Raw genomic sequence first — 23,618 nt, 5'->3', positions numbered from 1 at the left:
TACAAATAGATCTGCCTCATTGTGTTAATGGCTATATAATATTCCATCGTGCAGATGAACCCTAATATAGTTAGTCCTCTAATGACAGAAATTCAAGTTGTCTTCTATATTTTACTGTTATAAAGAAAAATGCTGCAATGCAGTTCCTGGCACACATGTAACAAGTCTGCATGATCACACCCCTTCCAAATGACAGGCTGGGCTCTCTTTGCTTTGTTGTTGTTTTCTGAGTTAAATAGAAGGGTTTTTTTCCCCCTCTCAAGTGAATGTACTACATATTTTTAAATCCCTTCTTGAATAAAAGTAACAGCAATACAAACAGACTCATGACAGAGGTAGCTCTCACATCAGCTATCTTTGTGATTTCAAGCAAGTCACAAACTCCTTTGGGCTTAGTGTCATTATTTGTGAATTGTAAGGGCTGGACAAGGGGATCCCTGAGGCCCAGCTATTAAGCTCTGTGGCCCCGAGTAGTGTCCTTGAAATACCTGATGTTGCTTTAACATTTTAGACGATAACTATGTGTGTCATGTCTCCTGAAAGACCCAAGAAGAATGTGACACATGACTTTCAGTTTCTCCTTGTGTCTCCATCCCTTCTCACCTTCCAAGCACCAAAAAATCAGCACTCCAAACAGAGTAGATGCTTAGTAAACTAACTATTGAGTGACCCCCTGGGACAACACCATTGAATGAGGTGGTGTTTTATAGGTTCAGATAAAATTCGAATTTATCTATCTGTCATCCAGAATAATCATCCCTATGTCCTGCTCACATTTAGGTTCTAGAATGTTCATTTCCTAAGAAGCTCTACATTTCCCTGTAGTTAAGGAATTGAGGCAACCCTTCCTGATTCCATTATCTCTAAAGAAGTTTCATACTTTTTTTAATCAACTGGGTTATTTTGTGTTGTAAAGTATGGTTTATCAGAATAAACAATTTGCTCCTCAAATTTTTTTTGTTAATGTGTACTTTTTAGTCCTTTGGAAACTCTGGAACCCTGAAAGACCCAAATCCCTTCATGGAAATCAGGTAAAGCACACTTGGAACAATTTCTCTTTAGTGTATATGAAAATATTTTGTAAATGTCACACTTTTATTCAGCTCTGTGATTGTGGGCAAAATGCAGAGCCCTGGGATCTGACTGGACAATGGGTTATAATGAGGTGGATGACTTTACAGCATAGTGGGAACAGCACAGGCTTTGTGAGGGGGCCCAGGATACAAATCACATTCTGCCTCACTAGCTATGTGGCCTTAGGGTAGTCATCTTATGTCTCTGGGCCTTAAGTTAATACTTTGCAGTGCTATTATGAAATTTTAAAACAGTATATGTAACGTGTCTGTCATATGGTAATCTCCCAACTCTGGTAGATGTTAATATTATTACCCATGCAGACTGATGTTGATGAATAGAAAAGGCATTCTGGAATAATTGGTGTTCAAATGGTGGACTGAACACAAAGCCACATTGAAGAAGGCAAGCACAGCCTGGACTAGGTGTTAGGAACTATTTTCTGGCTTCCACAAAGCTGGCTGAATGAAATCACCTGATGTCAGCTTGTCAGACAGAATCTCCAGGGGCTTATAGCAAAGCCAGTCATGCTTTAATATAGTTCATAAAAGAATTGTTTATTGTCTCTTGGCATAATCTCTATGTCAAAAATATTATCTGGCTATTCACGCAGAGGTACATGCAATGTGTTGGTTCGTCCTGGAATGCCTCCTTATCTTTTACCCCATACAGACCACCAATTCTGCATTCCTTCCTCTCCACCCGAACTCTGCCTTGGCTCTGGCTGTTATCCTCTATTTCCTGGACTCTTGCATTGGCCTAGTCTCTAGTCTCACTCCCCTACAAGCTGTCTTTAATCTTGCTGCCAGAGTGATCGCTCCACTATCTCCCTATTGTCTAAAGGATAAATCATATTTTTTTGTAGAACATACAAAACCCTCCATCATATCTCCTGTCCACCTCCTGCTTAACCTCCCATCACTTCTTGCCGTCCTCTCCACCACCCCTACCCCAACCCCCATCAAACTCCACTCTCCCAAGAATACTGATCTATTTACGTGTCCTGGATGCTCCATATCCTGTATTGCACATGCAGTTAGTTCCTCCTGGCTGGAATGCCCTCCACTAACTTGTTCACCTGAGAAACACCCACTCAGCCTTCGTGAAGCATTCTCTGTCTCCTTCACTCAGCTTAGGAGCTCTCCTCCCCTACGCTCACCCTGTCCTCCAGACAAACCTCACTAAAGCAATTGCCATATTGCAATGTAATTGGACCCACAATTGGACCATAAGGCCCTTGAAAGGCTCTTTGACAATAAGAACCACATGTATTTTCATATTTATATCCTCAGGACCTCGCCCAACACCTAGCACATAGTAGGTGCTCAGTAAATGATGGTAACTGTATCAGTTAGGAGTGAGTAGCTACAAGTGATGGCATACCTGACAAACAGTAGTTTGAAAAAATAGGGAGTTATTTCCCACAGATAACAAGACTTCTGGAAGCAGGTGGTTACTGGCGTTGGCTTAGCTGTTCAGTGGTGCTATTAGGGGCCCTGGCTCTTTCTGTCTTTCCTCTTTCAATCTATTCTCAACACAACAGCCAGACTGATCTCGTTAAATATGTCAGACCACATCACACCTCTGTTCACAGCCCTCCAATGATTTGCTCAGAGGAACAGCCCAAGACCTTACATTAGCATTTGAGACCCCACCCAGGCTGAATGCCCCTTTCCTTTTCTCTATAGTACTTATTACCATGTGACATACTATATCTTTCACTTATTATATATTATATATTTTCTTTCTTTCCCGACACCACTAAAATGCAAGCTTCAAGAAGGCAAGGGGTTTTGTGTGTTTCATTCACTTCTGTATCTCTAGCAATTACAACATTGCCTGGCACATAGTAGACACTCAATAAGTATTAGCTGAATAAATGAATGAATGGATCTTTCTGTTCCACCTTTCTCTTTTTTTTTTTTTTTTTGTGAGAAAGATCAGCCCTGAGCTAACATCCATGCTAATCCTCCTCTTTTTGCTGAGGAAGACCAGCTCTGAGCTAACATCTATTGCCAATCCTCCTCCTTTTTGTTTTTCCCCAAAGCCCAGTAGATAGTTGTATGTCATAGTTGCACATCCTTCTAGTTGCTGTATGTGGGACGCAGCCTCAGCATGGCCGGAGAAGCGGTGCATCGGTGCGCGCCCGGGATCTGAACTCGGGCCGCCAGTAGCAGAGTGCGTGCACTTAACCGCTAAGCCACGGGCCGGCCCTGTTCCACCTCTCTTAGAGTCTTGGCTTTGTCTTCATCTTTGTTGCCTCTTGGCTACATGATGGCTGTTGCTTTCCAGACATCATGTCTATGTCCAAGGCAGAAAGAAGGGGGGATGGGAAGAGTGGTGCCAAACACATGGGTCCCTTTTTGTCAGGAAAGCAAAAACTTTCCCAAAAGTCCTACACTGACTTCAGCTTACATCTCATTGGCTCAGGTCATGTCATAAAGTTCTGCCAGCAATGAGAGAGGTTAGGAAAGCAGATAGATAATTGGGCATATTGCTACCCTGAACAAAATTGGGAAGAAGAAGGGGGCTGGATATAGACTAAGTAAGTAGCAGGGTCTGCTATGAAACTGAAGGAAGAACCCAAATCTTGGGGACAGAGTGGAAATGCACCACCCTCTCCTCGAATCATCTCTGTGCATCTCATCCCTTCTTTTCCCAGGTGGCCTGACCCCTGGCCACTGGAGTAACATGAAAGGGGCAGGCAGCCCGTGGTCTGAGGCTCAGGGAGTTCATCCAAGACATTAATGTCTGCTTCCTCGAAGCTTACCAGGAGGCCAGCACATGGTAGTTCTCAAACAATGGCATCTCTCAGCCTCACAAGCGTGCTTGGCCTTGTTTAGGCAAATACCTCCTCTGAGCCTCTGAACTTGGTCACCACAGATCAGCACTGCCCAGCCTTTGGGTCCCCAGACTGTACATTGATGAAGAAACTTTGGCAACTGCTAAAGTTGCCTGCAGATGGGTCCAGTCACACGGAAATACTCGTGCAGTGTCCTCCAGGCTCTCTGTGTGCTTTCCTGGAAACAACAAAGTGGGACCCAGAACCCCCCTCTGCCCAGAGGGCCTGTGCTGCTCTGCATTGTCCAGGAAGTGACTAAAGCTCATTTCAATTCGGAGGGAACAGTGTGATGCTGTATTGGCTGTGGTTCTCATGACACGTATAGCAGAAGGCATTCCAGGGAGAAAAGACAAGTCAGTAGAAGGTGCCAGGACGTTGAACGTGAAGGTCTGTGGCAAGGCATCACAATGAAATTCCCTTCAGTTATTCCAGGTCTCGACGTGATTCCATCACGACACTCGTCATTTTGTTCTTCACTAGGTGAGGGGCTCCGTGAGGGAGTCTTTCATCTTGTTGTACCTCTAGCACTTAGCACACTGCTTAGTGCACGGTAAGTGCTCGGTAACTGGGCACGGAATGCATAAAGGAAAGATTCTCTACAGACAGAATGTGCCAGGAGTGTGGGAGACAGGGGTCCGAGGGAGTCCTATGTACCCTGTGGGTTGCACAGTACCTCTCCACAGCCTTTGCATTAAAATCTAAAGATTTTACCCTACTTCAAATGTACATACTTAGATAGATCTCCTTTTCTACTTCTGTTGTCCTAAGCTCATTAACTTCAAGGTTTTTTTGCCCATGGTTGCCATTGAAAAGAAAGAGGAAGAAACATCAGCTTGTCCACAAGACTTGAAAAGTTATCAAACAGTTTAATATCAAGGTAGGTCACTCACAGCTCAAAAATTCCATGATTCTGTGACTCCTCCTTAGTTTTTTAATGTGAGAATATTTACCACTAAAGGGGTTACCTTGATCCGAGTAAGCTTGTTAGTGTAATCTCCAAATATCTCTATTGAACATGATCACTTTTTTTTTTGGTGAGGAAGATTAGCCCTGAGCTAACATCTGTTGCCAATCCTCCTCTTTTTGCTGAGGAAGACAGGCCCTGGGCTAACATCTGTGCCCATCTTCCTCTACTTTATATGTGGGATGCCTGCCGCAGCATGGCTTGACAAGCAGTGCATCGGTCTGTGCCTGGGATCCAAACCTGTGAACCCCAGGCCACCAAAGCGGAGTGTGCGAACTTAACCACTATGCTACCTGGCAGACCCAACATGATCACTTTTTAAAAATAAATGCAATATCTTCAGTAGCTAATCTTCTTCTCATTTAATTAAAATATCTGTCATTTCCTCAGATGTGACATCCGAAGGCTGAGAGTCCCAGACCTTGCTAAGAGAGGGAATGCTTTTTCCCTGTATCATGTCCTGGAGTATTTCCCAGGCTTATAACGGTAGAAAGGAGATCCCCTCCTGCCTCCTATGCCAGCCAGTAGCATTCCGTCCAGACTGTTCCCACACACTCCCACTCAAATGAATTGTATTTAAAAATAGGTCCTGGGCTGGCCCCGTGGCTTAGCGGTTAAGTGCTCGTGCTCTGCTACTGGCGGCCCGGGTTCGGATCCCGGGCGCGCACTGACGCACCGCTTCTCCAGCCATGCTGAGGCCGCGTCCCACATACAGCTACTAGAAGGATGTGCAGCTATGACATACAACTATCTACTGGGGCTTTGGGGGGAAAATAAAGGAGGAGGATTGGCAATAGATGTTAGCTCAGAGCTGGTCTTCCTCAGCAAAAAGAGGAGGGTTAGCATGGATGTTAGCTCAGGGCTGATCTTCCTCATAAAAAATAAATAAATAAATAAACAAATAAATAAATAAATAAATAAAAATAGGTCCTTAACCTGAACACTCCATCTGATTTAGCACTCTGGCTTTTCCTGGCCTAAGAATTCAGAAAAAAAGAAGGAAAGAAAAAGCTATAATTATAATCCTCCACAATCGTGAGCATCCTTAGCCTTAGGAAGTTTGTCAGTGTGGTAGAAGATAGCTGCTTCTCAGTCACTGCCATGGTAGGTATCCATGTGGCCAGTTTCTGCTCACTCCTTTCTACTGTGAGGAAAAGGTGCACATGAAGTTGCTGGCTACACAAGACCGTCCTGTGATGTGATGCCATGGTTTGGCCGTCTCTTACAGTACAGCTTTTCATTCCAGGATAGCCCATTGTGCCGGCTGTTTTGGATGCAGCTTGGCATGAGCACAGAAAGTCCATACAGCCACCCACAACTTGATCTACTAGTTGTGAACGGAAACTTTTGAACACGTTCCACCAGCTGCACAATGGTACCATTTATTACTTTATTCTCAGGGGAAAACGTTTGCTGTGTGAATAATACCAGGGCCTTATGTAAGCCTCTTCATTTTCAGGGAGGTTTACGTGTGTCAGCAAATTCACACAACACCCTGGTAAGGTAGCAAGGCATTGTTATGTCTTCTTTACAGAGAGAGAAACCAGATCACAGCATCAGATTTTCCCAAGGCCAAAGGGACACTAAGTGGCATGGATTTGTTTCCAGAGAGACCCATACTCGTCTGCTAGAGAGCACAAACAACTTCCTACTTACAGAAAGGCTCCACAGGGTTCCATCCTGGACCTAACATGTGAGGAGAACTACTCTGACCTTTGACACTTCTCCTGATGTTGTCTCCCCTTGGGTTTTGTCCAGATGGGTGAAAAGGGAAAGACAAGGTAAGGGCACCCGTATAGGATAGTGGTGAAGGTTCTGCATCTTTCACATGCCTTATCATTTAGGAATTATCCAATCTATAATCACAGGATCATAGATGGAGAAGCTGAGTATCCATAAAGCCCCATGAGAGAAAAAACAACTCTTCCTACAATATAGGATGGATTTGTTTTCAATTGCTACTTAGAAGATTGAGAGTTTTTCCCTATTGGCTCCAGGAACATGCTAAATACCTTCTGGAGTGGGCTGAATTGCGGCCTCCAAAAATATATGTCCAAGTCCTAACCCTCAGTACATGTGACTGTGATCTTATTTGGCAAACAGGTCTTTGAAGGTGTAATTAAGTTAAGGATCAAGATGAGATCATCTTGGATTTAGGGTAGGCCTAAATCCAATGACAGGTGTCCTTCTAAGAGAAAGGCAGAGGGAGATTTGAGACACAGACACACAGAGGGTAAGGCATGTGAAGATGGAGGCCGAGACTGGAGTTATTCAGCTACAAGCCAAGGGAGTTCCAAGGATTGCTGGTAACCACCAGAGTCTAGAAGAGAGGCATGGAATGGATTCTCCCTCAGAGCCTCCAGAAGGAACCAACTCTGCCAACACCTTGATTTCAGGCTTCTGGCCTCCAAAACTGTGAGAGAATAAATTTCTGTTGTTTTTAAGCTACCTAGTTTGTGGTAATTTGTTATGGCAGCTGAGGACACTAATACACCCTCTTCAGCTCTTTTCTTCCAATCCTCAGAACCATATGAATTTTAAATCAATTTAAAGCCAAATACATACCAAGCTAAATCTTTTAATCTGTGTGTGTGTGTGTGTGTGTGTGTGTTTGTGTGTGTGTGTGCGTTAGAAGGAGTGGTTATTATAACTCCAAAATGGTTGAAAATCACTCTCCTGAATAACCAGATGTTAGTCAGTGAAGAAGTGGATTATCTTGACTTACACCACTGTGAAGGTAGAAAGGACATCATGATGGGAGGAAAAATCAAGAACCAGTGGAGTGAATTCAGATTCTGATCACAAGGCAATAGCTTTCATGCCTTCTCTTCTCCAGGCCACTGCCCCAAAGAGCACACAGTGGAGCACAGTGTACCCTTTAAAAATGATAAGGTTATAATTATTATTAATTTAATACAAATTTATTACACAAATTCAACGATTACAGAAATTCATAACATAGAAAACAACAACCTCCAATATGCATATGGTACACATTCCTCTGATTTTTTTCTCTCTAAATATGTTAACACTCTCTCTCTGTCTCTCTCCCCAACCTTTTACAAACTGGAATGGAGAGTCAGTTTGCAAGACAGCCTGGTGTCTACTAGTTTTGGGGCCTAATTCAGTTTGATGAAAGGAATATTTGTTGCATGGTCCTGTTTCTTGCAAGCCCTGGGTCAGGCACAAAACTCTCACTAAACACATCTGAGGTGAGATTACATTTTTGCTTAGAGCACAGGTTCTGTCAAGAGCCAGAAAGTTAACATTTTAGGTTTTGCAGGCGATGAGGTCTCTCTGTTGCAACTACTCAACTCTGCCGGCATAGTGCAAAAGCCGTCATAAATGATATGTACATGAATGAGCATGGCTGTTGTATTACTATTCTATTGCTGCATAACAAATGACCACAAACTTAGTGGCTTAAAACAACACTCATTTATTATTTCTAGTTCTATAGTTCAGAAGTCTGAGTGGGTTTGGCTGAGTTCTCCACTTAGGCTTTGACAAGGCTGACACGAAGGTGTTGGCTGGATGGGCTCTTATCTGCAGGCTCTGGGGAAGAATTCGCTCCCAAGCTCATTCAGGGTGTCGGAAGAATCCAGTTCCTTGTGATTGTAGGACTGATGTCCCAGTTTCCTTGCTTCATGTCGGTGGGGACCACTCTCAGTTCTTAGAGGCCTCTCTCAAGTCTCTCATTGGCAGTTCATAATATGAATGTTTACTCTATTCCAGCCAGCTGGAGCACATCTCTCTAACTTCCTCTTCCACTACTAGTCAGGAAGAACTCTTTACTGTTTGTTTGTTTTTTTTTGAGGAAGATTGGCCCTGAGCTAACATCTATTGCCAATCTTCCTCTTTTTTTTTTTTTCTTCCCAAAGCCCCCAGTACACAAGTGTATATCCTAGTTGTAGGTCTTTCTAGTTCTTCTACGTGGGATGCCGCCTCAGCACGGCTTGATGAGTGGTGAGTGTGTCCGCGACCAGGATCCAGGACCCCAGGTTCCCAATGCAGAATGTGCGAACTTAACCGCTGCACCACCAGGCCAGCCCCAAGAACTCTTTACTTTTAAAGGGCTCCTACGATTAGGTTAGGCCCACCTGGATAATTTCCCTATTGAATAATTCAAAGTCAACTGATTGACTCTTAATTACACCTACAAAAATCCCTTTTGCCATATAATGTAACACAATCACAGGAGTGAGACCTCATTATATTCACAGGTTTCACCCACACTCAAGGGGAGGAGATTATACAAGGGCGAGTGTCATTGCGGGTCATTTTAGAATTCTGCCTACCACAGTTGTGTTCTAATAATTACAGCTTTATTTATAGACACTTCTTAGGACTGAGTGATAGGAGTAGGAGGGGTAACTGAAATTTGAATTGAACATTATTCTTTTTATTTCTTTTTCAACCATTTAAAAATGTAAAAACTATTCTAAACTTGTGAGGTTGTACAAAAACAGGCAGAGGGCTGGATTTGGCCCAGGGGCTGTGATTTGCTGACCCCTGGGTTAGAGGATCAAGTATACAAATGTTGAAGAAACATCAAAAGAGTAATTGTCACTATTCCACACAGTGCCTTAGTCACAGTAGGTACTCAAGGAGTGAATCAATGAACAAATATTGGGTTCCAAAAGAGACTGAGGAGATAAAATGTACCCCAAATGTCTTGGTGCTGAGTCTACTGCTGCGGGTGGAGTAAAAATAATTTGGCCTCTCCTTTTGAATATGAGACTAGGCATGACTAGGGAAGGCCCAGCTGGCCCAGAGCTCAGAGTCCACCACCTGTGACATTTCCCTCAGGCTCCAAAGTGAAAGCTCTATAATTACAAGGGTTATGTAATAGTTAAAGTCAACCCAGCACACTTTATCTCATCACTGGGATCAAAAGTCAAGCAAAACTGTCAGGGGTCTTTCCCTGAGATGCTGGGCTCTGCGTCAGGATTTGGGTCTCCTTAATGACAGGTTGGCCTGTCTAGTTGGGCAATAGCGCCATAGTCCACACGATTGTCAATGCGTTTCTTGGTGGGTGAAATGGATGTGGTGGGAGAAGCTTGGACCACAATGAGAATCAAATGCATGGCAAACACGGGGCCATGGGGAAAACTTAACACTGCTTGGTGAGGTCTCTTATCCAGTTTCAAAAAGATCCATCCCTGCATTTTCTAATTGGAGACATTCCCTGGGAGGAGATGGATCATGCTATTGGCTGAGGCCATATCAGAGGAATAGTATTTGTTCTGGAAAATCTGGGAGTGTTCCAGTCTGCGAACTACCCTGGACCTCAGATACACAAAATGTCCTAGGGACCACCTGCTTCAACTCTCATGTTCTATGTGGGTGGAAACCAAGGTTCAGGGACATTAAATTACTTTCCCAAATGTCCCTAGCTAGTTAGTGAGAGTGAAGGAAGAGCCTATGTATAGCGATTCTCAATAAAATGCTATTTGTGCTCTATATCCTCTCTTCTTCATTTGTCCCAAGCTCTCATATTTTTGTGCTGGTTAGTTAGTGTTTCGCTGGTTGCATTTCAGAGTGCTGATGAAGGTGCTCCCTGCCTGGATTTTCATGAGTCCTTCTCTCCTGGTTGCTATTTTAGATACGATAACATATCAAGTAAGTCAGTAAGTAGCTCTGACTCTGAGCCTTGGAGGCAGCCCGGCTTGGTTTGTAGACAGTCTAGTCTGGCTGACGTCATAGCAATCCTTGCATTAAACATCACTATCTAAGGAAGGTGGGAAGAGGTTTCCAAAAAGTTTACTTGTATTTCTACTAATTTATGGCTCAGTTTTCTTTAAAATGGAGAGTTCTAATTGCCCTCTGCCACCTCAGCAACACCCTAAATCTCTGAGAGAACATGCTTCTCATTGGACCCCCTACCAGTGGGTGACATCTTTCATTGTCCATTCTGTCCCCAGTGTCTCATGACTCCTGTGGTTTCTGCCCCCATTCCAGGTACTTAACCCCATCTCTAAGCCCCCTGTACATCAGCTTGGAAGAGCATAATCTAGGGGTCTTAAATGCTGAGGTCCCACCAGGGAATTCACCAGACTGCAACTCCTCAAACTCCTCCTTTCTCACGAGGCCTCAGGATGGCTCAAGAGTGATCTTTAAGGGTCCGTGTACCAGACGTGCTAGTCTGTTTGTTGTGCAGCTTGGGCTCCTTCCGTGCTGCTTGCTACCCCTCCCTAGCATGATGGGGAGTGGTAACCATTCACCAACACAGGGTCCTTCCAGCTCCTCCACCAAAATCATGCCCCAGTTGCCCTCGCTGTCCCATCTTCAGCTGCGGGATGTGGTGATTCTTGTGGCATTTGGCACTGCTCACTGGGCTTTCTCTTCTTTTCACTATTAAAATTCATTCATTAGATCTGCCTTGCTACGTTTCTGATACTGTCCCGTGTGTTACCACTCTTATTCAACTCACCCTTCTGGCTCCCCAGAGCCATTGCTCTTGAAGAATGTGGGACTAACGCACCTGGGTAGGTTCAGAAAGCCCTGTAGAAGTGACACCATGAAGTCACCTAGAGAGAGCTGCCTCCCTGCTAAGAGTTCCAGGAATGAACTCTGCTGTTGCTTGTTCAGGTGGGGCGTCTACCCCACTCTCTGCCCAGGGCACCATCAGTGGAGATTAGGAAGCAGCCTCTGTCCCTGCTCCCTCCCCAAACGCTTCACAACTGTTTCTTGAGGAAAACTACTGCAGCCTCATGGCTGCCAGCTCTGCAAGTCACGGGACCCCCATTTTGAGGACCCTTGCTGGACTCACTGTCCTCAATCTTCTTTCTCTTTGCATTTTCCTAGAGCAATCGCATTCATGCAATGAAGGCAAAGCCTGTGTTGTTGAAGCCATGGCTGTCTTCACACACAACACTTATCTTTCTCATGGGCCCACCTTTCTCATGGGCCCTGAATATGCTCTTCCTACCTTGGCAGGGGGACTCCTGTCTCAGCTCAGTCACCTGACCCTGATCCTACAGGAGAGATACAGGTGTTTCCTGTTATCTTTGCCGGGAAGTCTTTTGAATCTTTTAAAAAAAGGTCCTTTTCCTACTTTATAAACAAAAATGTTATGCCCGACCACCCAACAAGATCTTGACATGACCCACCTAGGGAGATGAGACCCACCCCCAACGGGTGCCCCCCTTTGAAGACTCACTGATACAGATTCCCTCTAGCAAAGAGAACTTGTCAAACTTCACTCTCTTTGCTTATATTATGAGAGCAATGGCATCTTATTGGTACCCAAATTATGAAATTCTATTATAATATGAAATATGTTTTTTCAAAGTATACATACATTTCCTTTAGAAATGCTGATACACATCCCTAGGAATACATATCTTTCCCTGTTAGAAAACCAATGCTACAAAATGTTAGAGGAACAAAAGGGAAGATGTGAAGGCCACACAAAAAAGAACAACTCCATGGGATCCAGAGAGAAACAGAGAAGAGTCCCTTTATGAACATACCTTTTCAGGCCAAATAATATTCTCAGAAATGGGTATGTGTTCAGCTAATATTACACCACATCCATTATGTTTGAACTAACACAGCTCTGTGTGTTATGCTGTATATTTCCCAGATTAAAACATTTTCACCCAAACTCCAGAAAAGCCCTGCTTTATAAATTTCTTGTTTCTCATGGAATGAGTTGAATATGAATCTCTCCTGCACCAGCTGGTCAGTTTTGTCATTTGCCATTAGTAGATCCTTGAGAAGCAATGTGAAAGCCTCCAATCCAAAAAGCCCAGTTTTAGGCAGATGTATTAACTCAGAGCCTCCAGCCTAGGGCAGGGAAGGACTGTGTGTGTGAGCATTTTGGGTGTGTGGAGTGGAGGCTGGCGGAATTCTGCTAGACAAACAGAGATCACAGGTTGCAGGGCTCTCCTTTGAACTTGGTCATTTTTAAACTTTGCCTCTCCCTGAGCAATAATAATGTCTGGTGATCGAGTCATAATCCCAGGGTGTGAACAGACTTGAGACTTTGATTGCTCCAGCTCAGCAGAGGCAAGTAAAGAATATCAACATGGAAACCTCACAGACATACAGTGACAGGGATCATTACCCAGGCCCATCACCTTCACGTGGTCCCATCTGCCTTGGCCCCACAAAGCACCAATGTACAGTTTAAAACAGCTAGATTGGCTCTTCAGAGACACACTGCAGTGGCTAAGGTTGTGCTGACTAGGATGGACCTGAAAGAAAGGGAGGGGAGAAGATGGTATTAATGGCTCCCTTTCATGTCAACAGGATTCAATGAAAAAGGAGCAACGGGCTTAGTCATTTTTTAACACCCCCAAACCTTACTATGTGTCCGGGATATTTGGGTTTCTCTTTAATATTTGATTTTCAATTTGATTTGATTTTCAATTATTTTAGCAGTAGATAAAGAAAAAGCTGAGTGAATCACATGCACCAAAATCCTAAAAGGCTTTCTCAATCTAAAGACAGCCAATAACTTTTAGCCTACATTTTACATGAGGAAAAACAAATGTTTCAATGAAGCGTCCCAAATTCTTAGAAGAATCAGAGATAAGAAGCTCCCACCAGCGACTTCAGTGTCGCTGGCCCAATTTAGCAGTTTGGGCCTTGGCGGAGGTCCCACAACAGGACAGAGGACTCTTTGGGAAGACAGAGTTGATTTAAAAGGCGAGAGTTATTTATAAATTATCTCCAGATGGTCCACTTCCTACAATTCCTAAGTTACTCAGATTTTCAGAGTGGAAATTTTAATAATAGACCATTTGAGGTTGATGTGGTCTATGTTGGGGACAATTTTCAGAACTCAAATGACAAAAAAAGGCAAAAGAGTCTCTCCTGGGACTGCTCAGGTGACTTACCCTCGCTTGCCGTGTCTTAGTTAATCACCATTTGCATTCTGCTTTACAATTCACTAAGCCCTTTTCTCAGCAGCTCAAAGAGGCCTCCGCCCTTTGCACCTGGAAAGAACTGCTGAAAACATCAGGGAAAGAACCAATAGTTAATTTATTGTTAGAGCATATCTATCTCTATATATGTCACAGGTTAGGTATTAGAGCTCCAATTCTGTCTCCCTTAAGCACTTTCCCACATCAGGAGCTGTGTCTGATCTACACTTAGCCAACTCCCTGCCTGCCTCCTTCCCTTCCTTCCTCATTTCCTTCCTTCTGCTTTCTCCCTCCCTCCCTCTCCTCCATCCTTTTTTCCTTCTATCCTTCTGTCCTTCCACCCTTTCTTCCATTCTTTCTTTCATTTATCCAACAATTGTTTATTAAGCCCTGACTTTGTGCCAGGCATGGGGTTGGGTGCTGATCAGAGGTCAAAATACACTTCCTGGGCCAGCCCCGGTGTCCTGGTGGTTAAGTTTGGTGCACTCTGCTTCAGTGGCCTGGGTTTGGTTCCCGGGCATGGACCTACACCACTTGTCTGTCAGCGGCCATGCTGTGGCAGTGTCCCACACACAAAAAGAGGAAGATTGGCAACAGATGTTATCTCAGGGCAAATCTCCCTCAGTAAAAAGAGGAAGACTGGCAACAGATGTTGGCTCAGGGCAACTCTTCCCGATCAAAAAAAAAAAAAACTTCCCTCTGATGGGAGTGGAGAAAAACGTAGGACCTGAGCCCTCTTTCACCACAGAGCTCTGTAGAATCTCATAAATCCCAGTGCGTGAGAGTCCACATATGCAAAGCAAAAAATGCTTACCATCTCTACTTCTACCAATGATGAATGCAAGACTCTGGGGAAAAATGATCTGCCCAAGATTATAAAATTACCTTGGTTGGGAGCTCTCTTGGGCCTCCAGACACACTGCCCATGATCCTTCTGTGTATGGTTTTGGTTTATCTGAGGAAGAAGGGAGAGGCAGGATGATCATGTGTTACTAGATTGGTTCAATGGACCACAGCTGAAGGAATGGCTCTGAATCATAGACAACACCCAGCTCAAAGTAGGCATTTGATGATTTTAGAATAAGTGATCCAGGGGATTATTAAGAAAGAGTATTCATTGTTGCCTTGGTCATTGACTTGTATGCAGAAAATACATAGAAACAAGACAAGAAAAGTTTACCTAAAGGAAAAGTGACCGATATAGCAAGGCAATCATAGGAATATAGGTATGTTACTCATTTGAAAGGCCAATTGCTGGCATAATATATACTTGTAAAATTGATTTACAAATTAATTCTCTAGGAATAATAATATAGTGGTTATTCTAGCAATGATGATCACCACAGATGTAAGAATGCAATAATGAAAGAAATAGGACAAAGAGATCTAGCCCAGAGGCCTTTAAACTCTAGCATGCATCAAAATTACTTGGAGTGGGGCTGGCCCGGTGGCATAGCAGCTAAGTTCGCGCGTTCTGCTTCGGCGGCCCAGGGTTCGCTGGTTGGGATCCTGGGTGCAGACCTACACACCACTCATCAAGCCATGCTGAGACAATGTCCCACATACAGCAACTAGAAGGATGTACAACCATGACAATACAACTATCTACTGGAGCTTTGGGGAGAAAAAAGGAGGAAGACTGGCAACAGATGTTAGCTCAGGGCCAATCTTCCTCAAAAAAAACAACAAAACAAAATTACCTGGAGGGCTTGTTAAAACATGCATCAATAGGCTCACTCCCAGAGTTTCTGATTCGGTAGGTCTAGGGTGGGGCCTGAGAATTTGCATTCCTAATAAGCTCCCAGGTAAAGGTTCTGCTCTACCATCTGGGAGCACAGTGAGAACACCCGACTTAGAGATCAGCCTGGGGAAGAGTATGAAAGGGCATGGCATGGAGGGAGGGAGAAGCAGGAGGTACATGACTGAATGGAGTGGGCATCTGGCGCAGAAGACTTGGAAAAAGGATTTGGACAAGGTCATGGAGAACTCAGAACCAACTTAAAACAAAAAGGCATTTTCTAAAGCAATACAGAGACATTAAATGTTTTTGATAAGAAGCATGATGGATCTCACAACCTGTGTCTCAGAAAGGTAACTCTAGTGACAAGGTGAGGGGTCTAGCTCTCTGAAAGCACAAGAACTTGTATGGATGGAATCCATGACTATTCTGTGTAATTTCATGATATAGTAACTAAAAGAGAAACAGAAATAAAGTGAAATGATTCAAAATAAACTGAAATTATCTTTTTAAAAAAAATCCAGTATTATCATCTAACAATATAATGCTATTGATTTATTTTTAAAATATATATATTTTGTTTGTTTGTTTTTCGTGAGGAAGATCAGCCCTGAGCTAATATCCATGCTAATCCTCCTCTTTTGCTGAGGAAGACCGGCTCTGAGCTAACATCTATTGCCAATGCTCCTTTTTTTTTCCCCCCAAAGCCTCAGTAGATAGTTGTATGTCATAGTTGCACATCCTCCTAGTTGCTGTATGTGGGACGCAGCCTCAGCATGGCTGGAGAAGCAGTGCATTGGTGTGTGCCTGGGATCCGAACCCAGGCTGCCAGTAGCAGAACACACGCACTTAACCACTAAGCCACAGGGCGGGCCCAAAATATATTTTTAATTTAAGCAATATATATATATATATATATATATATATTTATAAAAATTTTGGAAAATACAAAAAAGGAGAGAAAAGAAAATTGATCACCCATATCCCCACTACCACCAGAAAACCACTAGTAATTTTTTAGTATATTGTCTCTTCATCTTTTCTTATGCACAAGAGTATTTCACTCTGTGTTGTGACCACACTGTATATAAAGTTTTTTCCTACCTTACTTTATAAAAATTATTTTCTGAAGTCATTATGAACTCTTGCTAAACATAATAGTTGCATAAATGTATGTGATAGCAGATACTGATGTTTGCCCATCTAATAGTCATATCTTGGATTTACTCCTTCTGGTTAAATTCCAATGTTTTAGGCCTATGCACCCCCTTATTTGACTTAAGTAAATCTTGACTAATAGAAAACAATCATGGCAGTTCCCTCTTGCCAGTAATTGACTTAATGGCTCTGTATTACTTTGGAAAATGTCAAAGTTTTTTACTTTGATAATCAGAGTTTTCCATGACTGTAGCAGGTTGAGTAATGGCCCCCAAGGTTATCAGGTCCTAATCCCCGGAACCCGTAAATGTGAGTTTATTTGGAAGAAGCGTTTTTGCAGATGTGATTGAATTAAGGATCTTAAAATGAGTAGATTATCCTGGATTATCTGGGTGGGCCCTAAATGCCATCACAAGTGTCCTTATAAGAGAGAGGCAAAGGGAGATTTGACACAGACACACAGAGAAGGCAATATGAAAATGGAGCAGAGAGCGATTTGAAGATTGGAGTGACGTGGCCACAAGTCAAGGAATGCCAGCAGCCATCAGAAAGTGGAAGAGGCAAGGAATGGATTCTCCCATAGAGAATCCATAGAGCACTCCCATTGTGCTCCAGAGGGAGCACAGCCCTATCAACACCTAATTTCAGCCCAGCAATATTGATTTTGGACTTCTGGGCTCCAGAACCGGGACAGAATAAATTTCCATTGTTTTAAGTCACCAATTCTGATGTTACAGCAGCCACAGGCAACTAATACAATGATCTAGTCCAAATACTTCTTGAAATGTTCTACCCCAGGTCTAATCAATAAGACATGAAGGTCTATGGAATAGAAGGGCCTTCTCGGAAAGATTTTCTTGCTCTTAAAAAGAGAAACGTGGAGGCGCTGGCCCAGTGGCATAGTGACTGGGTTCGCGTACTCTGCTTTAGCAGCCCGGGGCTCGCAGGTTTGGATCCTGGGCACGGACCTACGCGTTGCTTATCAAGCCATGCTTTGGCAGGCATCCCACATATAGAGTAGAGGAAGATGGGCACAGATATTGACTCAGGGCCAATCTTCCTCAGGAAAAAGAGGAGGATTGGCAATAGATGTTAGCTCAGGGCTAATCTTCCTCACCAAAAAAAAAAAAAAGAGAGAGAGAGACATGGAGGGGAAAAAAGTCTTATTTCTTCTGCTGGATGTTGTTGCATCTACATGTAACATTAGTACTGCGGCAGCCATCTTGTGACTATGAGGCACATCAGTCAGAGAGCAAGCCAATAAGCCAGGGTGGGAGAGTAGAAAAATGGAAAAAACCTGGGACTGTGATGACATCACCAAACTGCTTTAACTACCCAGCCCTGGGATTTCCCTATTATGAGTCTTCTCACGTGAGATAATTTTCTTACAAGAGATTAACAAGATTTTTAGGATATCTTTAATTGGGTTTTCCCTTACTTTCAGCTGAAAGCAACATACCAGATGCATGCATCAAATGGATTATACCATAATTCAGGAATTGGCAAACTATGGGCCTGCAAATAGTTGCCTGGTTTGGTAAACAAAGCGTTATTGTCACACAGCCTCACCCACAGACCACTGTCTGCGGTCTTGTGCACTACAACAGGAAGGCTGAGTAGTTACGATGGAGACTGAACGGCCCGCAATCCTAAAATTACGCTATCTTGCCCTATGAGAAAAAGTTTGCAAATTTTTGCCATTCTTGAACACAACCATTCTTTTATTGTTGGATACTGTTTTTCTAATTTCTCCAAAAATTGTCGTCTTGAAGCAAGTTTTTAAACCCATCTCTTGGCCATGTTTCTGCATATAAGACCAAGTGCTACACATAAAGAGTCCAATAAGAAAGTAAATAATGCCGGCATGGAAACAATTTACAATCATCTCCTAGACCTTCTGGGGTCTTATTAGAATCTGCCAAAATCATGCATGAGATTGCATTTTCGACATATAAACAAGTACAGGTGATTACAACTAATTCAAAACTGCAGCCTAATCTAGAAGACGAACAAGACAAAAAGCTTTTCTTTCCCTATTTTAAGTTTAAATCAGCCAAACCAAACTTCCTCCATGCTGAAACATGTTGGTGGAACTCGCATCACAGTGAAGGCTGTTACAGCTGAGAGAAGGGCCCTGAACCAAGTTTCCAGTAGGCAAGACTGAAGCACCCTACTTCACAGTTTGCATCTTGTGCTGGGGAGATGACAATTATTCAGTATATAAGGCAGGACTCAAAGTTTGTCTTGTAAATGGAGCTGATTGTATATTTAATTGATGTTTTGAGTCCATGCCACAGTCTCTCTCTTAACAGAGAAAAAAGATCACTTTTTAAAAAGTTGCCCTCATTGCACTGTGCACCGAAGGCACTTTCCCTTAAATGATCTGGGTGTCAGGAAACCCTGCAGTTAAAATTGTGACTGTGCAAAAGCAGGTTGCAGGAGGGAGTCACTGACCAAATAACCTTTATAACTTTGTGGGAAAGTCAAGCTACAGCTGCCCCAGCCAAACATTTCTACCTGCTTGCCTAGAGGCTGCCCAGGAGGCTTTCTCTTGGTGCAGAAAGAACAAGGGGTTCGCCTCTCTTAAATTTTTCCACGGGCTTCCAGGTCACCCCCTGGGTAAAACCCAAATAAACTGGTGAGGTGCGTAGTGATTTGAATAATCTTTGCATCTTGTCCTTTTATCAGGAGGAGACATCTAGGATGAGCCTGGCATCCTGGAGAGAAACCAGTGTAGACAGACCCTGAAGGCAATGATGCTCCATAAATGCCCAGGATCTGGTGATACTCAAAACACAAACACACACACACAATGCCCAGTGCAGCAAAAACATCACCCCCGAACCCTTAGGAGAACAACTAGAAAACCGTTGACTGCAAACCAGACTCAAAATATGGACAATAGAGACAGAAAGTTTCAACTCCATGAATATTCAACAAGAATCAATAAAAGGGCTTTTTTCCATCTGGAACTTCCAGCCTATTCTATAGTTACCTTCTTTCCAAAATATCTCATACAGGAGCCTTCCACTTCCTTTCCCAAAGAATGCTGGATGTGTGCTAGGTTTTCCACATCAACTGTGCAAAACAATGACTCCCCCCCCTCACTTCTTAACTGAGGCAGATATTAAAATCTGTGACTGAGAAAGCACTCACTTTATCGAAGGTTTTCAAATCTTGTGATAACTCATAAATAACTGAAGTAAATAAAATTTTCAATTTAAGAACTTAAGAAAAGAGCAGTTAAAACTTGAGCACTTTTCCTTTTATAATTTGAAAGGGTTTTGATACATGTTATCTGCTATCTCACTTTAATTTCAATATACAGCCCTCTAAAACAAGCAGGGATTAAGTACTATTTATTTGATAGCAACTGAGGCTCAGAGTGTTTAATGACTTATTAAGGTTGCATTGTTTTCTTGTTAACCATGTTTATGATTATTATTAGTCTACGCTTCTAAATATTTTGAAACACAAAAACTCAAAAATTTAGAAAATAATTCATCTCATAATTTTAAAAGAAACTCAGCCTAACAAGGAAAAGAGCCTAATCTAGCAGGAAAGAGCTGGTTTTACTGTCAGACAGATGTATATAACTAGCTGGTGCTTCAGAAAAGTTACCTGGCCCTCTGAGCCTCAATTTTCTCCTCTGTAGAATGGGCATAATAATATCTACCATGCAGATTGTTGTGAGGATTAAAGATAAAATATACAAAGCCCCTGGAACATGGTGGAGCCATAATAAATGGTAGTTATTCACATTTTGGAGTATTTTCTTCCAGGATGGCATTAAGGTATCAGTTGTTTGGGTTTTGACATGTAATTAAAAATATTTCTTATATACAATGTTCTATCACAAACATTTGTCTCTTTATAGAAAAACACTGCTTTAAAAGAAGCACATATATCATCTTCCACATAAACAATCCCTATTTTTGGACATATAGGTAGTTTCCCACCTTCACTCTTAGAAATAACACCATCATGAAGATCTTTACGCATAAAGCTTCGTCCACATTGAATGCTCAGGATCAATTTTGAGAAGGAGAATTACTGGGTCAAAGGCCCATGATCTTTGTGTTCTAATTGCTTCCTAAAGGGATTATGCCAATTCTCACAAGCAAAAGCAGTTGAGAAGAGGGTCTCCTCACCTCCCTCTCATTAGGCTCTATCTCCCTCAGTCTGGAAATCTGTGCAAATGTGACGGCAAAGAGAACCCCTCCCTGGTTTTGATTTACATTTCCTTGGCTGCTAGTGAGGTTGAATTTCCCCAAATATTTGTTAAGTTCATTTGCAAATTAATTGTTCTTTCCTTTTCTCATTTTTGAAGTTTTAGTGTTTTTCCTTTTTTTTTTTTTTCGGTGAGGAAGATCAGCCCTGAGCTAACATCCATGTCAATCCTCCTCCTTTTGCTGAGGAAGACCGGCCCTAAGCTAACATCTATTGCCAATCCTCCTCCTTTTTTTCCCCAAAGCCCCAGTAAATAGTTGTACGTCGTAGTTGCACATCCTTCTAGTTGCTGTATGTGGGATGCCGTCCCAGCATGGCCAGACAAGCGGTGCGTCGGTGTGTGCCTGGGATCTGAACCCGGGCCGCCAGTAGCGGAGCGTGAGCACTTAACCGCTAAGCCACGGGGCCAGCCCCTTTCCTATAGATTTGTATAAGTTTGTTATTTATATGAAAGATTTTAACCTTGCCGAGTGACCCTGCCACCTAAATCAAATGGGCAGGGACAAACAAGACAGAAATGACTGTGAGGGAAGGACAACACGATGGGGTCATTGGTGAACCTACTGGGTTCTCAGTAAAACTGGGCCTCATGGTTTTTTCAACTCTCTGAAAGTGTACAATTTCCAGAAAGTGAGAAAAGAGAAACAGAATCAGGTCACTGACATTTTTTGAATATTAAATGTGACTATTCAGTCTTTTATGCACCAAATATTTATTGAGCAACTACTACATGACTTTGTTCTAAATACCAGGGATACAACAGTAAAGAAAAGAGATAAGGTGTCTACTTTCATGGAGCTTATTTACTGAATGTTTCTTGAATATCAGGTGCATTTCCAGAAGCCTTCTCATCTGTCACCTCAAGAACTTTATGTGGTAAGTATTATTATTATTTCCATGTTCTTCAAAGAAGAAAACTGAGTCTCAGATAGGTTGGCTTACTTGACCAATAGTAGACATCAAGCAGTTCAGTGCTAGAGTCAGGATTTGAACCCAGGCACACAGGCTCCAAAGCCCACATGTTTTCACCATCCTAAAAAATAAGATAAAACCTCAAGTACAGGCAGTCCTTATGCAATAGTGTAGTACTGTAAAAATGACAGTGCAGGCTGTAATGTAATAGTGTCATGTAAAAATGACATGCAGGCTGAAGCCATACAAAGGGATCTTAATCACTGGGAAAAATTACAATTGTTCCATGATCTTTAGAAATTTTTGTCAAAATATTAAAAACTCTCTTGCTGTCAGTTATAAATGTATACGGAAATGAAAAAAATAACAAAACAAATATTTATTCAGCATACTGTAATTTAACAGATTGGAAATATTGAGAATTACAGTGTTGTGTTTCTTTGTAAAAATGTATCAAGAGCGGTTAGAGCAATGCTTGCCTTCTTCTACAACTTATGCAGAGCGAGTATCTTTTCTATGCCTTGGTAAATTTTCAGTCTCCCTTCTAAATCTGGATCAGCTTCCAACATTTTATCCTGTGCACTTTCAATGCCATGAAATATCTGAGAGTTTGTTTAATGCGATTTTTTTTGCTGGCGTCGCTTCCTCTGGGACATTTTCATCCTTTTTCTCACTTTCCTCATTTATGGCAGTAAGTTCACCTTCACTAAGTTCCTTTGGTTGCTCATCTTGAGTCTCTAGAATGGCTCCAGGGTCAACATTCCCATGCTCAGCTATATTTTCTAAACTCTAATTACATTCGATTTGAATTTCACTTCCCGCGTTATTACTTTTTCTTTCTTTCTTCTCTTCCATTTTTGTTGGTCAATTCCCTCCATTGATTATCTATTTTTGTAAAATGTCACATGGGTTATCACAAGAAGACAAGGATGGAACACAACTACCCACTTTACTGTTGGTGTGTAAACTGATTAAAAGATGAACAATGACCAATTACCAATAGACTTTGACAGAAGTGACATGATTGGTAACTAACTGATGGTGATGCACATATTTACAAAGTGACTTGTGTATTGAAGAGCTAGCAAGAAGTTTGTACTTCATGCAGGTACTCACAGTTCATATACCATGGTAACTGACATTTGAACCGTGTTGTTGGATGGGACTGGTTTTGTTTAACTAAACTAACTGAACTGTGGTGACTGACACACTTGCAAGGTAAAGACTACTTGTATTACTTTTGCACTTCTTGGTACTGGGTCTTGCATAATTATAACAGTGAGATGATAGCACATCTGAAAGAAAACATTGATTTTTATTTTGCCAAGTTGTTTCTTTCTGTCGTGTAAAATAGCAGGGTGTGGCCACAGAGATCACTATTGTTTAATCATTCAGTTGAAAATCCAGCCCACATATCTTCTGTCCTCACCCCAACAGACTGCTCTTTTAGGATAATTCCATCTAGTTCACAAAGCAGTAGTGAAGATATTTCCTGTCTTCATGAAAAACACTTCCATCCTCTCCCTGCCCCAGGGAGGAAATGGAAAGAGAATGCTTATCCATCACAACAGGATGTAGAGCTGTGTACCTGGGTCCTCCCCCATGTCTCAGATTTAATGTGCAGTCACAACCCAGGCACCAATCTAAGTAATACACCATATGTGCAGCTCCCAAGAGAAATCAGAACAAGCCTGAAGGAAGTTAGGGCAGGGCAGCAAGCCCCAAAGAGAGTGAATATTCTTTACCACAACATTCCATTTCCCTTGTGGCCTGGTTTTCATGGGACTCCGTGTACATATCAGTGGGGCTAGGTTTGGGGGGCACGGG

General features: G+C 42.5%; 1 long non-coding RNA gene across 2 annotated transcripts in view; it reads right to left on the bottom strand.

The window, feature by feature from the left end:
* Positions 1-8,724: 8,724 nt before the first annotated feature.
* Positions 8,725-23,618, bottom strand: part of LOC131419174 (uncharacterized) — a 45,890-nt gene continuing 30,996 nt past the window's right edge. Inside the window, exons 1-4 of one of the 2 annotated variants that reach the window (XR_009223167.1) lie at positions 21,822-21,895; positions 14,639-14,708; positions 13,727-13,838; positions 8,725-13,081 (exon numbers count right to left, since the gene is read on the bottom strand). This is a non-coding gene — a long non-coding RNA (uncharacterized LOC131419174). Of the gene's footprint in view, positions 13,082-13,726; positions 13,839-14,638; positions 14,709-21,821; positions 21,896-23,618 lie in introns of those variants that run through there. The other variant, XR_009223166.1, reaches the window with a different exon arrangement.

The sequence above is a fragment of the Diceros bicornis genome, chromosome 20 (assembly GCF_020826845.1).
Source record: "Diceros bicornis minor isolate mBicDic1 chromosome 20, mDicBic1.mat.cur, whole genome shotgun sequence".
NCBI classification, from domain to species: domain Eukaryota; kingdom Metazoa; phylum Chordata; class Mammalia; order Perissodactyla; family Rhinocerotidae; genus Diceros; species Diceros bicornis.
This window is presented reverse-complemented; position numbering and strand designations above follow the sequence as displayed.